The sequence below is a fragment of the Sylvia atricapilla genome, chromosome 3, assembly GCF_009819655.1.
Source record: "Sylvia atricapilla isolate bSylAtr1 chromosome 3, bSylAtr1.pri, whole genome shotgun sequence".
In the NCBI taxonomy this organism is placed as follows: domain Eukaryota; kingdom Metazoa; phylum Chordata; class Aves; order Passeriformes; family Sylviidae; genus Sylvia; species Sylvia atricapilla.
The window spans coordinates 57,733,637-57,745,961 of NC_089142.1; the positions used below are offsets into that span (position 1 = coordinate 57,733,637).

The 12,325-nt window shown below is 38.9% G+C and overlaps 1 protein-coding gene across 2 annotated transcripts in view; it reads left to right on the forward strand.

Moving 5' to 3' along the window:
* The window catches only part of MTHFD1L (methylenetetrahydrofolate dehydrogenase (NADP+ dependent) 1 like), a 145,750-nt gene that overhangs the window by 58,878 nt on the left and 74,547 nt on the right, over window positions 1–12,325 (forward strand). The window lies entirely within an intron of this gene.

The following is a 12,325-nucleotide window of genomic DNA, read 5'->3' on the forward strand; positions in this document are numbered from 1 at the left end:
GTAAGTGAATACTCAGTTTATTGTCTTATGATCTGTTAGTAAATTGCCAGTGATGCAAATGAATGGAAAAATTAGCAGTTAAAGGTAAGAATGCTACTTTATTATTAATATCAGTATAAAATAATCTTGAAGTGAGTGTATAATAAGCTGAAAGCACTTCTTCTCTTACCCTGACTTTTGTCTCGAGTGCTGTCACCATGGTCCTGTCACCATGTTTGACTCACGAGTGACCTGTTCACTCTACAAGGTGACTGAACCAGTCAAATGACCGGATTGCATTGAAAAGAGGTGTCCTGTTGTTCTATCAGTATTCATCTGGCCTCACTTGATAAACCAACAGAAACCATTCCTTTTTCCTGATGGATTATTTCTCTACCAGTTCAGTAAACTCAGCCAAATCAAAGGTCAGATGTCCCTGAGCAGAGGACTAGCAGAGGTGAGGTGATAGAAGAAAGATTAATACTGCCTCATTTTGGTGGCTGTGAGCCATTCAGTTGGTCCAGCTGCATTGTCAAACCTCACCATGAGGCCCTTACATTCCCATGAAGGCATGTGAGCGGGCAGACTCTTTTTATATTAGGAATTCAGCCTGCACAAGCAACAATACACACATAGAACTTACAGTTGCAGGCAAAATAAACTTGTGGCTGAATGATGAACTAACTTTAAAAAAAATTGTTGTGAATGTTTAAACCTTAGAATTAATTAAATAAAAGGGGCATAGTGATACCCTCTGCACTGCTGCAGCCATTTTCTTCTGAGTCCTGAACACTCAGGTTGGATAACATTAATTCTAAAGCTGAAGTTCTAGTACCTGTGGAATAATGTTCTTGAAAAGATGCAGCAATGTGAAACATGAGATTTCTTACGCTAGCACCATTAAACTAGTAGAGAAACATGTACGTATATGCTTATGTCATACCTACATACAGTATTGTTTTTTACAGTGTTGTACAACTTAAAGGTCTGTTTATTTCTCTCTATTAGCCAAACATTCATTAAAAGAAGAACATTTTACATTCTGAATACATTTATTTAATGATAGTTGAATTCCTACTTCATTGGGCCATGTTTGTTGTTACATGGCTTTGTGGAATGAAGAGCAAAAGAACTGAGGGTAGCTAACATTTTTCATAAGCCATGTGAAGTGACTTTGTTTCTGCAGTGTGCAATCTTTTCAAGTGAGGAGTCAGTTGTGTATCAATTGAATGAAAGTATGTTGGCGACAGTCTTGAGTCTTGATCCAGGTTTCGGAGCCCAAAATGTATTGCCTTAGATTTGGATTCCCTTCCACTGAGTGCATCCCTCAGGCACAGAGAGCATATCTTTGCATTTGTTGGGGGTTTTTTTCAGTCTTTTCCACCTGTTTGTCTTTAACTCTCTTTTCTGCTTTGTTTGTCTTTGGCTCCAGTTTCTCTGTTGGGAGACAAAGCAGCATAGCTTCAATATAGGAAAACCTTTGTGTGCTGCCAGCTAAAGGCTCTTGCTCAGATTTTATTCCACAGAACACAAATCCCCATGAAACTGGCTTTAGAATAAGACTGCCTTTGCTCTGCAGAGCCAGGAACTTCAGCATGATTTGTAGTCTTTGTTAGATTATTAAAAGCAATAGTTCATAGAGTGGCCTACTTAAATAAACTTTGGAGGTAGTCAAAAGTGTAAATATTTGTTCTAATGGTTGTAATTACGATAAGCTTTATGGTTTAAAAAAATACATTTTTTTCTAGTAACTAGTCAGAGCATGCGGGCAGAGACTACGTGTAGCACCCAGTGGTTTATTAGATACTGTCCTATCCTCCCCTACACAACTGAAGTCCAAAATGACAGCTACAAAGTATGTCCCAGTCCACACTGAGGCGACATCCATAGAGATGGAGGGCCCAGTGCCTTGTGAATCTGCACAGCAATGCAGATAGCAAGAGACTCCGCTGCATTCCTGCTCACTGTGGAGTTTGCCTCAGCTCTCTATGGCCATTGAAATTCCAAGGGGAGAGCTGATCCTGTAGTTAATTCAGACAACCAGGGTGCAGGACACCTATGCTGGAGTTAGGTAAAGTAGCTGAGTAAGTTTATTTACTCCTGCTAAAAGTAAAAGTTTTCACTGTTCCACATTTCCCTTTTGTGAGTGTTATTGTGCATTGATCTGACGCTCATTTAATCTTGGATGAGCGATTACACTACAGTTCTGCCATGTAGGTTAGTTGCATAAGCTCAGGAAAACATTCAAAAGGTGCTAGGAATAGAGTAAGTTACCTTGCAGAACCATGTGGCTGAGAGAGACATTTTAGGGACCACAGGCTATGAGATCAATCTCAACTGCATCCAAAGCAGGAACATAAGAAATCTGTGACATATTCTGCAATTAAATTACTTTCCTGAATAGTAGAATAAATATCTTAATGTACATACATTAGCTCACTCACTGTGAGATGGGATGATGATGATATAAAATATATATAATTCATATACTTATTGTTTTGTATATTTAGTATATATTTTTTATATATTTCTAATTTTATTATTATTATTATTTTTACTTACACCATATTTATTTTAGAGCAGAATTTTCTGTTAAAAGTGTGCATGGACAGCACTAAGGAGAACAGCGTGGCTTGAATTTTGCAACACAGTTTCACAAACACAGGCTTTTTCAACTCTCTGTCCTGGTTTAAGCACCCTTCTTCCTCCAGCTGCTTGTCTGCAGCCTTTTGCAACCCTCTTGTTTCACCAGCACACCTGTTCACAGAGCCACATGTCAAGCTGGGCTGGAGACATGGTCTCCATTGAAAACAACTACACAAAAAAAAAGTCCTTTTCTTCCCCGTCAACAGACAATGTCTGGGTAAACAGCTTTGTGTGACAGGGAGAAGATGAGATAATGCCACATAAGATGATATTTTGCTGCAATAAATATTTATAGTATTAAAGCCTCATTTGGAGCTTTCAAGTGCCAGTAAAGCTACTGTGGATGCACTAGCTGACCAGACTGAGCCTGCATTGCCAGGGCAGCTAAGCCTGTCTCTCTTTCTCAGCCTGTGCTCAACTGTTTTTGCATGACATCCCAGCAGAAACCTATTGCCCTTTTTGTTGGCTTAGTTTTCTGCTGACTTAACACAGAAGCAGTTCAGCCCAGAGTCACAAAAACACCAGAGCTGGTGCAGGAGAGGGTGAGCTGGGACAGCCAGCAGTGAGAAACCAATCTGTTGTGTAGATCCAATTGCTTGTGTGACCATGTGCCACGGCCAGGACAAGAGAAAAAAAAAAAAACCAACAAAAAACTTCTCAAAGTGTTCTTTTAAAATTTATTTTTAAACCTTACTTTCTTTCTCTACTCTGCCTTGCTTTCTTTTCAGCTGGAATGGCATCGTGCTGTGCCTTTTGAGTAGTGTCAGGTAACAGTGATGTAGACAGTCTGCTTTACAAAAAATAGAAATGAAGTTTAAGCACTGAGTCCTGTTGTGAACTCTCCCTGACTGAAAGCATTCCCTGCTTCATTTTTGGGTATCCAAGTGAATCACAGGCCTTCATTAGGTTTTTAGCTTAAGCCTTTTAGCTCATCTTTTCCTTTCTCTCTTTCCTGAGCCTTGTTGCTATGTACTGATAACATAGCCTTTTTACTCTAATTTCGAGTTCTTGGTATGAGTTTTGCTGCTGAACTTTAAGGGGGATGCAGCAGCTGCCACTGGCTGGTTTGCACTTGTTTGTCCTCTCAGCCTGTTAGTGCTTCCCTGCAGATTCTCCCTGGCCCTGCTGCAAGCACGGGTGGCCCACTGAGGATGGCTGCAGGCAGCTCCTGCATGGGGAGCACCCACACTGTGGCACAGTGAATGTATCCATGATCACAGCGGCCATGTCCCTGGAACTGTAGGTTTTGTAACTCTCTGAACTCGGGCTTTCCTGAGCTGTCAAAAGTTATTGCACTACACAACACGTTATTCTATCCATCTTTTTAATCCCTTTGTGTTTCCGGTGAAGAGAGGTTATTGTAAATCAAAAGACAAGTGAAGCATAAGTAGATCCTTGTAATCCTAAAGCAAAGTTCTTCTCAAGGTTGTTTTTCAGGTTTGGACTTTATGTTTGTTGATTGCTTTCTTTGCTGCTCCCAATAAGCATGTCACATTCGATACTGAGAGCATGCTGTGCTGGGCAACTCTGTCCTGGTGTGTTTTATCAGGTCACAGGAGGGAATTCTTGCAAACTGTTGATGACTTAAGGAAAGTTCACTTTCTGTTTCTTTCTTTAGTTGGTACACTTGATGTAATTGGAAAGAATTTGTAGATGCAGTAAATTTTTATAAGCTAAGTAATTGACTCTTTTTATTGTGTTGGTATTCGGTTGGTTAGAGTAAGCTAATGATTCTAGCTGTTCTAAGTATCTCTTCTGTACATACAAAGTTTTATTTCAAAGACTATACATTTTACATACTCTTGGAGCTGAACATTGTTTAACAAGTTCATAAAGCACCTTATAAAAATTGTATGTGTTTAGTACACTAAGTGAATAATCTTCAGTAGATTTTTTTTTAATGTCATAAGACACTTCAGCCCACTTTTTAGTGTACTCTTTTTCCAAAAAAGGAAATAAAGCCCAAATACTTTGGCTAAACTTCTTTTGGCACCACTAGTAATGTGATATTATTACATTTAAATGTCAAGTTCAAGGATTTATTTTTAATATTTTTTGCTTGATACCATTAGAAGGGGATTCCATGCAGTGACCCTCCAGAAAGCTTTAATTTTTAAGAATCTGCCCAGTATCTTTCTAGCTTGCACTATTTAATCTCTGACTTCTTCACTCTTACTCTCACAAAAACCTCCCAAAATTTAGTGTGATTGCGTTCCAGTATTTTGCTGTGGCTGTTCTTGTTTAAGTGTTAAAGCAAGGCTAAGGTTTCACTCTACGGGGTGGTTGAGAGCATTATCAGTGTAGGTGTTACTTGCCTACTCTGATCTGTGTGTACTACAAACTAGGAAAAGGATGTTCAGAACTTTACAGGATTTTCTCTGACCCCATTCACAGTGCAGCTGCTCAGGCAGCTGTGCTGGGCACAACTGTGACAGTGGGGCAGGGGGAGGGAAGGTGATACTGGGTTAGTTGGTATTGCTGTGAGGCTCTTAAAGTCATGCTCTAATAATACAAGTCTCAGTGGTACAACAAACTGCAAAATAAGTTACCATTACTGCTGGAACATCCAGGAATGTGTGCCGTTCACTCGTGAGTGGTGGTGCCATTCACATCCAGCTGCCCTTTTTATTACTTTCCTCCCAACTGCTGAGGTAAAAGTAAATTCCATTTCTTTCAATTGTTGTAAAGTGGGAGCAAAGAAATCATCTCCTTCTTCATGCTTTTAAAATCGTAGCAAATTTTCTTACCAGTAAGCAGGAACGTCTTCAGAGACAAAATGTAGTACAATGTGTTTTTCTTAACTGACATGAAGTCGGAGTCCCTGAAAGCTGAGTTTACTTACTGCCTTGTCACAAATGTGGGTGCAAATCATGCTTGTATATAGCATGCTGCAACTAGTAGTCAGGTAACAATGATCTAAATTACTATCTATTTCTATTGTAGAAAGTGCTTGAGACCGTCTTGAAATAATTTATGAATTATTAGGTGAAATGAGAATCAAATCTTTTCTTATATTTTTGTGTGTTCAGAGTCCGTGAGAAAGTTCTGACGCTACCTTATAATTGCAGATTTCTATAATTTTTTTCTTCTGCTCTTTAGCATACATTGCAATATAAAGCTTTTCAGAAAAAACATTGAGTAGAAGAGAGCTGTCCTGAATGTTTTTGTGTGTAAGGAAGCATTCTAGCAATGACTTCAGTATCACATGTCACTGTATTTCAGAGCTGAATTAATTTGAAATCATATAAATTATGCAAAGCTAAACTCAAAACTGAAAGTTGGTATTGATCATGAACCACTGAATTATGTCTAATCAATATTACACTTTGCAAAAAAAGTGATGTTTTGCCCAGAGAGGGAGGTGGTGCTATTTTGAAGACAAAACCTCTTAAATTATGGACTGTCTTGTAGTGAGATTTTACCTCCTTTCCTTTAAAAAAAAATACATCTAAAAAACATGTTGGAAATTCACTTAGTTTTTCCTTGCTGCAAAGCATATTCGTAAATGTTTGTTCCCAAATCTGCTGTTTATATCCAGAATTGCAAGGGGCAATTTACAGAAATAAAATAACATGTGATTATAAATCATCAGCCATTTAGCTGAGTTTTCTGCTTTATCTGACAAGCATATCAAGTGATCTCCTTCATAAACTGACTTAGCTCCAGTTTGAAACCAGCTGGGATTTTTAACTTTTGCCATGGCAAATTTGGACTCATTTGTTCTTTTTTTTGTAATACTGTGTTATGGCTTAGTCCCCCCTTTCTCAAGTGATAATTTTTAATAATAATGTCTCTAACTATTCAAGCACACATTTTCCATACATAACTGTGATTGAATTAATACTGCTAGACTCCCAGACTCCTCCCTGATGCTTGGAAGTATGAAGTTCCCAAATCGTAGGTCAGATTTTTGTAATTTTTCTCCAGTGGCAGTAACTCTTTACTAATAGCTTTTATTCTGTTGCTCCTCTTCATAAACCCATAGAAACTTTTTCTCATGTGATATGTTTCCAAGCTTTGCTGTTGCCAGTAAACTCCATCAGCCTTCCTCAGTCTTTCTGCTGATATGGTTTAACAAATAGTAAATGGGGGCCCTGGGGCTGCCCCTCTCTCCTGTCCCACAGTTCTCATGTGAGAGTGCCGCTTCTCCCCTTAATCATGTAGTAATGTTCTTCTATCCTGGTTAACAGACTCCTGTGTATTGCTGTAGCAGGTTCTTTGTTCCTCATCATTGATGAGATGTCATATTTTCATCACTGGAGAAAGCTTTTAATCTGGCATAGCCTCTCTTTGGTAGACAAAGGTTTTCTTTCTTACTTATTCTGATATTTTTTGAAGTATTCTCTTCCTAAAAATCTGTTAGAAAACCATCAAGCCTGTAGTCACTCAGACTTCCTCCCCATTACTTGAAGATAGGTTTAGATGCTTTTCAGGCACAAGGCAACAAAAGAAAAGGAACTTATTTAAGATGATGATACAAGTGTTGTGGTTTGTATTTTTCTTTTTCTAGGATTTTGAAAACTCTGATTCACACTTTATTAAGAGCAGTGCATTCAGCTTTTGTGTATTTTGTTTTTTTAGTTCCGTTTTTAGTATATTACAGTAACCTCACATCATTAGCTACTGTGTTTTAATTTGTGGGGCTGAAGACCCTTGTAATTTGTTTGCATTTCCTTTGCAGGTTCTTACACTTATTCCCTAGTGTAGCAGCTCACTCTGTCTTTTCCTCTGTTTTAGAGCTTAGGTAATCAATTGTGACATTATCTTCTGCTCAAGAAGTTAACCCTGCAGGATAGCAAAGCTGTTTACTTGGCTGCATTTCCTCCTAGTGACCAGAAGAACCACTGTTCTTAGGCCAGATGTCACGTGAGAGACCAAGCATTTTAATTTGTACATTTAGAGAATTTTGAATTAATGAGTGATTTCAGTATGAAGAAAGAAATTTTAATGGTTACATAATAGAAAATAATTAAGAGATAGAGTGGCCTTGTCACAGTTATTTTCAGTGGGATTTTTATTGTTTCTGGGTGGATGGATGCTGCTCTGTGCCTCACTAGAAAAGGAATTAAATGGTTTTCTCACAGAGTAGGAGCTGTGAAGGGGCACTTGTGTGTTGGTTGTGTGCTAAATGAAGTGTCACACTACAGCTGAGCTGGCTGAGTCACAAGCAGAGAGCTTGTGACGTGTAGCTGATTGGGGAAATTCATGTTCTCTTCCCTTCAATGGGTTTTCAGAGCAGAAGGGAGATGCAGTGAGGTTGTGTTTGGGATAGGATTGTGTTCCTGGGGAATGTGCTGCGGTGATGATGGGGAGGCAGGAAGGGCAGTGTGAGTGTTCCTTCTGGCTGGCTGGTAACTAGAGCTGGCTGGCTCCTGAGGAGCTGGTGCTGTGAGGAAACCCTGTCCTGTCTCCTCTTTCTGGCCCAGTGGAAGACAAGGAGACAAAGCTGCTGATTCCATTGCTTGCCACTGGCAGCACACGGTCTGTGATGGAGATCTCCCATGGCACTGCAGTGTCTGACAGAGGCCATACATCTTATTCCCACCTCCATCCTTGACTGGCTTTCTGGCCTTAAGCAAGTAATTTCAGCCTCTATGCCTGCACATACAATCCCATTCTTCTCGTTGTGTTCTTTCAGCTTATGAACTTTCTTGGGGGCAAAACCTGTCTTGCCAGAGCAAACGGGAAGATGACAAGCACTGCTATAACAGCAACTTTGAGGTAACAGGGCTTTTGTAGAGCCATGGCAGCTGTCAATACTTAAACATGCATCAGGAATTTACTTACAAGCTGACATGGTATTTTAATGTCCTGTGTGCTGACCTCTTCTGCAACATGTTAGAGATTACCACAACTCTTTCCTCTGGCAGTGATATTCATAAACTAAATGGAGTGTACAACTGTTAAGGGCTATCCATTATTCTTAGTCTCAGGATAGTTACCCAGAGGTAAAAATAGGTAGGATCTGTCATTAATTCAGAAAGTAGAGGCACTGCCCAGTTCCTGATAAATAAAATACCACTCTACTGAGTAGAAACTGATGACATTGGAATTTCTGTTCCCTTTCCTCCCCAAGTTAGCCATCTTACCTAGTTTTAAAACTCCCAAAACATAAGAAGCAATTCCTTTTGTTCTCTTGCTGTCTCCTGGTTGTATTGTTTTTATTTATAAGAAGAAAAGAACCAGAGGTTAAAAAAATTGCAAATAGTAAAACCTCATGTATGCTAGGAAGTTCTCTTAATTCATCACTTGGCAAAGGAAATAAAAGCAGGCTCCCCAGCTAACAGCGTTACTTTTGCTTAGGGTTATTTGGCAGAAAATCCATCATTCTCTCTCCATTTGTGAGTATTTCATATTGACTTACACCCTTTAGCAAGGGTCAGCAGGGCAGAGTATGCATGAAGAGTTCAAGTCCCATTTCAAAGGGTGAATTTTAATTTTAGTGGATGGTTTATTTTTAATATCAGTTGAAAATGTTAGCTCTTTATTAGATTTTTGTTTGGTTGGTTTACTGACCTTTTGATCTGAAACCTAATGTTCTTTTTATGGATAACTTGTATAAGAATTAGATTTCTTCAGCTATTTACATCATGTTGGAGAAAACAAGATGAAAAAAAGAAAAGTTTTTGCTTTTTATTTTCTGACTTGCTCCGAATCTGCAGGCAGAAGTGCTTTGTTTTCTGAAAGCTTTTATAATTAAAATTGTTAATAATGTACACATACTGAGGGGGCAATGTTTGTTTGCTTTGTATGTTTACTTCTGGGATGGCTGATTTAATTCATCAAGGCTGCAGAGAAGTCAATACAAATGTGGAATGTGAAAAGGGCATAAATACATGTATTTCCATTTTTAATTACAGTAATTATAGTAGGCAAGGGTTTAATATAATCTAGTACAAATTTACATTTTGCAGAGCTGATTTTCTGTTTTCTGCTAGTGTTCCGTAAGCTCAGGCACACAGAGGTCTGTTAACAGGTGTTTCAGAAACTATTGTTTAAAGCTACATTTTCTTATTCAGGATCAGAACTCTGATATATTTTCTTTTCATCCTGTGCTGCCTTTGCTATGAGCCTAATTCAAATAATAAGGGTTGGGGAAAAGGTTAAGATGGTTTCTTTAGATGTTCCTGGAAGAAAAGTGCAGATGCTAAAGGTTCCAAATATTTTTATTTACAGATATTTTGTTTTGTCTCAGAAATGAAGTACTGTATGATAATGCAATATAAAAGAAAAATAGTGTGATTTCTCAGAAAATACACGAACTTTTAATTGTTATTTTGTTGGGGTTTTTTACTTTTCAGACAACAAACTATGTTTTATTGTATGGAGGGTCTTTTAACAGAAAATAATTACAGAAAATAGTTATTTCTCTTTGAAAACATAGTTTTTTGCTTTGTTTACATATCTGATCTTATCACCTAATCAGATTTGCTTTAAAGAAAAGTTCAAGAATTCATGTATAGGGATGTATATTTGTTCCTAAACCATTTTTCAACATGTTAATGAGATAATGCTAGGTTATGTATGGTCAGTATGATTTGTTATTGGGAAGAGTGGTGTTTTGGCAAATAGCCAAAGTGCTTTTGAAGGTCAGATGTTGAAAATATTTGAAAGTGTTCAAAGGCTGCTCTCTGATTCTATAAAATAGTACATTAAAAGATTAATATCCAGAATGGTATCTCAGGGACAGTTTAATGCTCTGACCTTGTAATTTAATTTTTGCAGCTTTTTAAAACTGCTGTTTGAATTATTTGATTTGATTGAGAGAACAGATTACATTCTACTATAATAAAAGAAAATGTAGGTTACAGCCTTTTTTAAATTTTGGGTGGCCTACCTGTCTTTTATGTGGTGGGCCTATTTTTTGGCCCCCTTTATCATTGGTTTTCTATGCTGACAGCTTTATTGAAGCTGACCACCTCCAGCTCCTCAGCTTTGCTACCTGCAGGAATAAGGCACATGCTTCTAAGGTATTTTCAGCTTGGCACTAGCTGCATGCCCTGAGTGGGAATGAAGCTTCAGGGACAAGGAGATGCTTTACATGCATGAGGACACGGTATCTTTGTGCTGCCTCCATCTACAGCATCTCAAACAGAGCTCCCGAGGGACTCAGTAACAGCTTCATAAATCAAGGGTTGTAGGTTCAGCCTTTCCAGAAGCCAATTAGGAATTCAGTGTACGTTTTGGGGTTCTTCACTGCACAAGGAGCAAGAAAGCACAAAAATGTGGGGGAGGGCTGAAGGATGATAGAGTAGCTAAGGTGACAAGATGATGGGCAATTACGAAGAGGAATTGAAAAAAAAATTAATAATTTATAATCTGTAGTAAGGAGGGACAACTAATAATGTAGAAATATTTCAGAAATGGTAATGGGTAGTTTGCAATAGCCATTCTGTTGCCCTGATTACATGAATTGTGGTTAAGTGAGTAATTTCACAATAGGCATTAAAGAATTGGTTTAGCCATGAGCAGCTGTGGGGATTTGTTGTGGAAACCAGCACAATTATGGCTTGGTTTGATTTTGGTTTTCCCAATTTCATTGGGAATTCCATGTAGGAAGATGGAATTTGTTGTTGTGTGACCTTAGTACCTTCTCCCTCGTCAGTTTGTAATTCTTTCTGTAAGATGAATTACACATGATACCGTATCATTTAACAGACACAGTTATTTTCCAGATCAATTTTAACCAGTTGAGTTCTTTCTCCTTAACTAAAAATTATAGGGAAAACAGCAAATACATATTAATAAGTTTGTCACAGATCATCAGTCTTACACTTTGAGTAGAGGTTCAAATACCAGTTTTGTATATATTATTTTAAAAATATAGGTGATTACAACCAACTTGAAACAGATATTGGAGAGCTCCCATGAAAAGGTTCCATGATTTCTGAAGTTGCTTCTGCTGCATTTCTCCACGTATGTGGCTATTGCATGAAGTCTGCAGCACAGTGGGCTTTTCCTGCCTGCTTTTTTTTACCCTCCTCTGCTCTTCTGTGGCTTATGCTGCACATTCTCACTGCTAGGCATTATTTCCTGTCTCCTAAATACTAACAGTACCTGGCATTCTCTGCCTCCATGGAATGTCCTTCTGTTTATTGATATCTTAAATTTTGCATGTGTTTAATACATGTGTTGCACTCTATGTAGGATAATTTCCACTCTGACAGAGCTCTCCAGCAAAGCTCTTGGGGTGGTCTTGTAGAGTAATTTACAGCCTTTGCATCAGATGTTTCACTAGGCCATCTTTACATCAAGACAAATGCAGGGGCATAATATTCTTCTTCCTGGGGATCCAGAACAGGAGATGCCCTTTTCCATGAGCTCCTAAAAGATGTAGTTGTGCTGTCAAGAATAGTGTTGGTGTCCTCTCCCAGGCCACTCACGAAAGGAAGGCATTCTGTCTCCTAGCAAAAACTTCAGTGGGATGAAATAAAACCAGGACCTGCTTGTCGATCTGGGAGAGGGATGCACTACATGGGTGCACAGAAAAGACAGCGCCTAAGTCACATAATCATAATAAGCAAGTGCCCCCCGGATTTTAGAAGGGCGGAACGGAGAATGCTCCTCCACGCCTGTTCCTCGGTGCGGAGCCGGGGCTGTTCTGCCGGGGCGGGGTGGGCTGACACGGCGGCCGTGATGGATGGCTCCGTGCCTGGCGTGCCTCGGGCCACTGCGCCGGTGACAGCAGCATTGATCATCG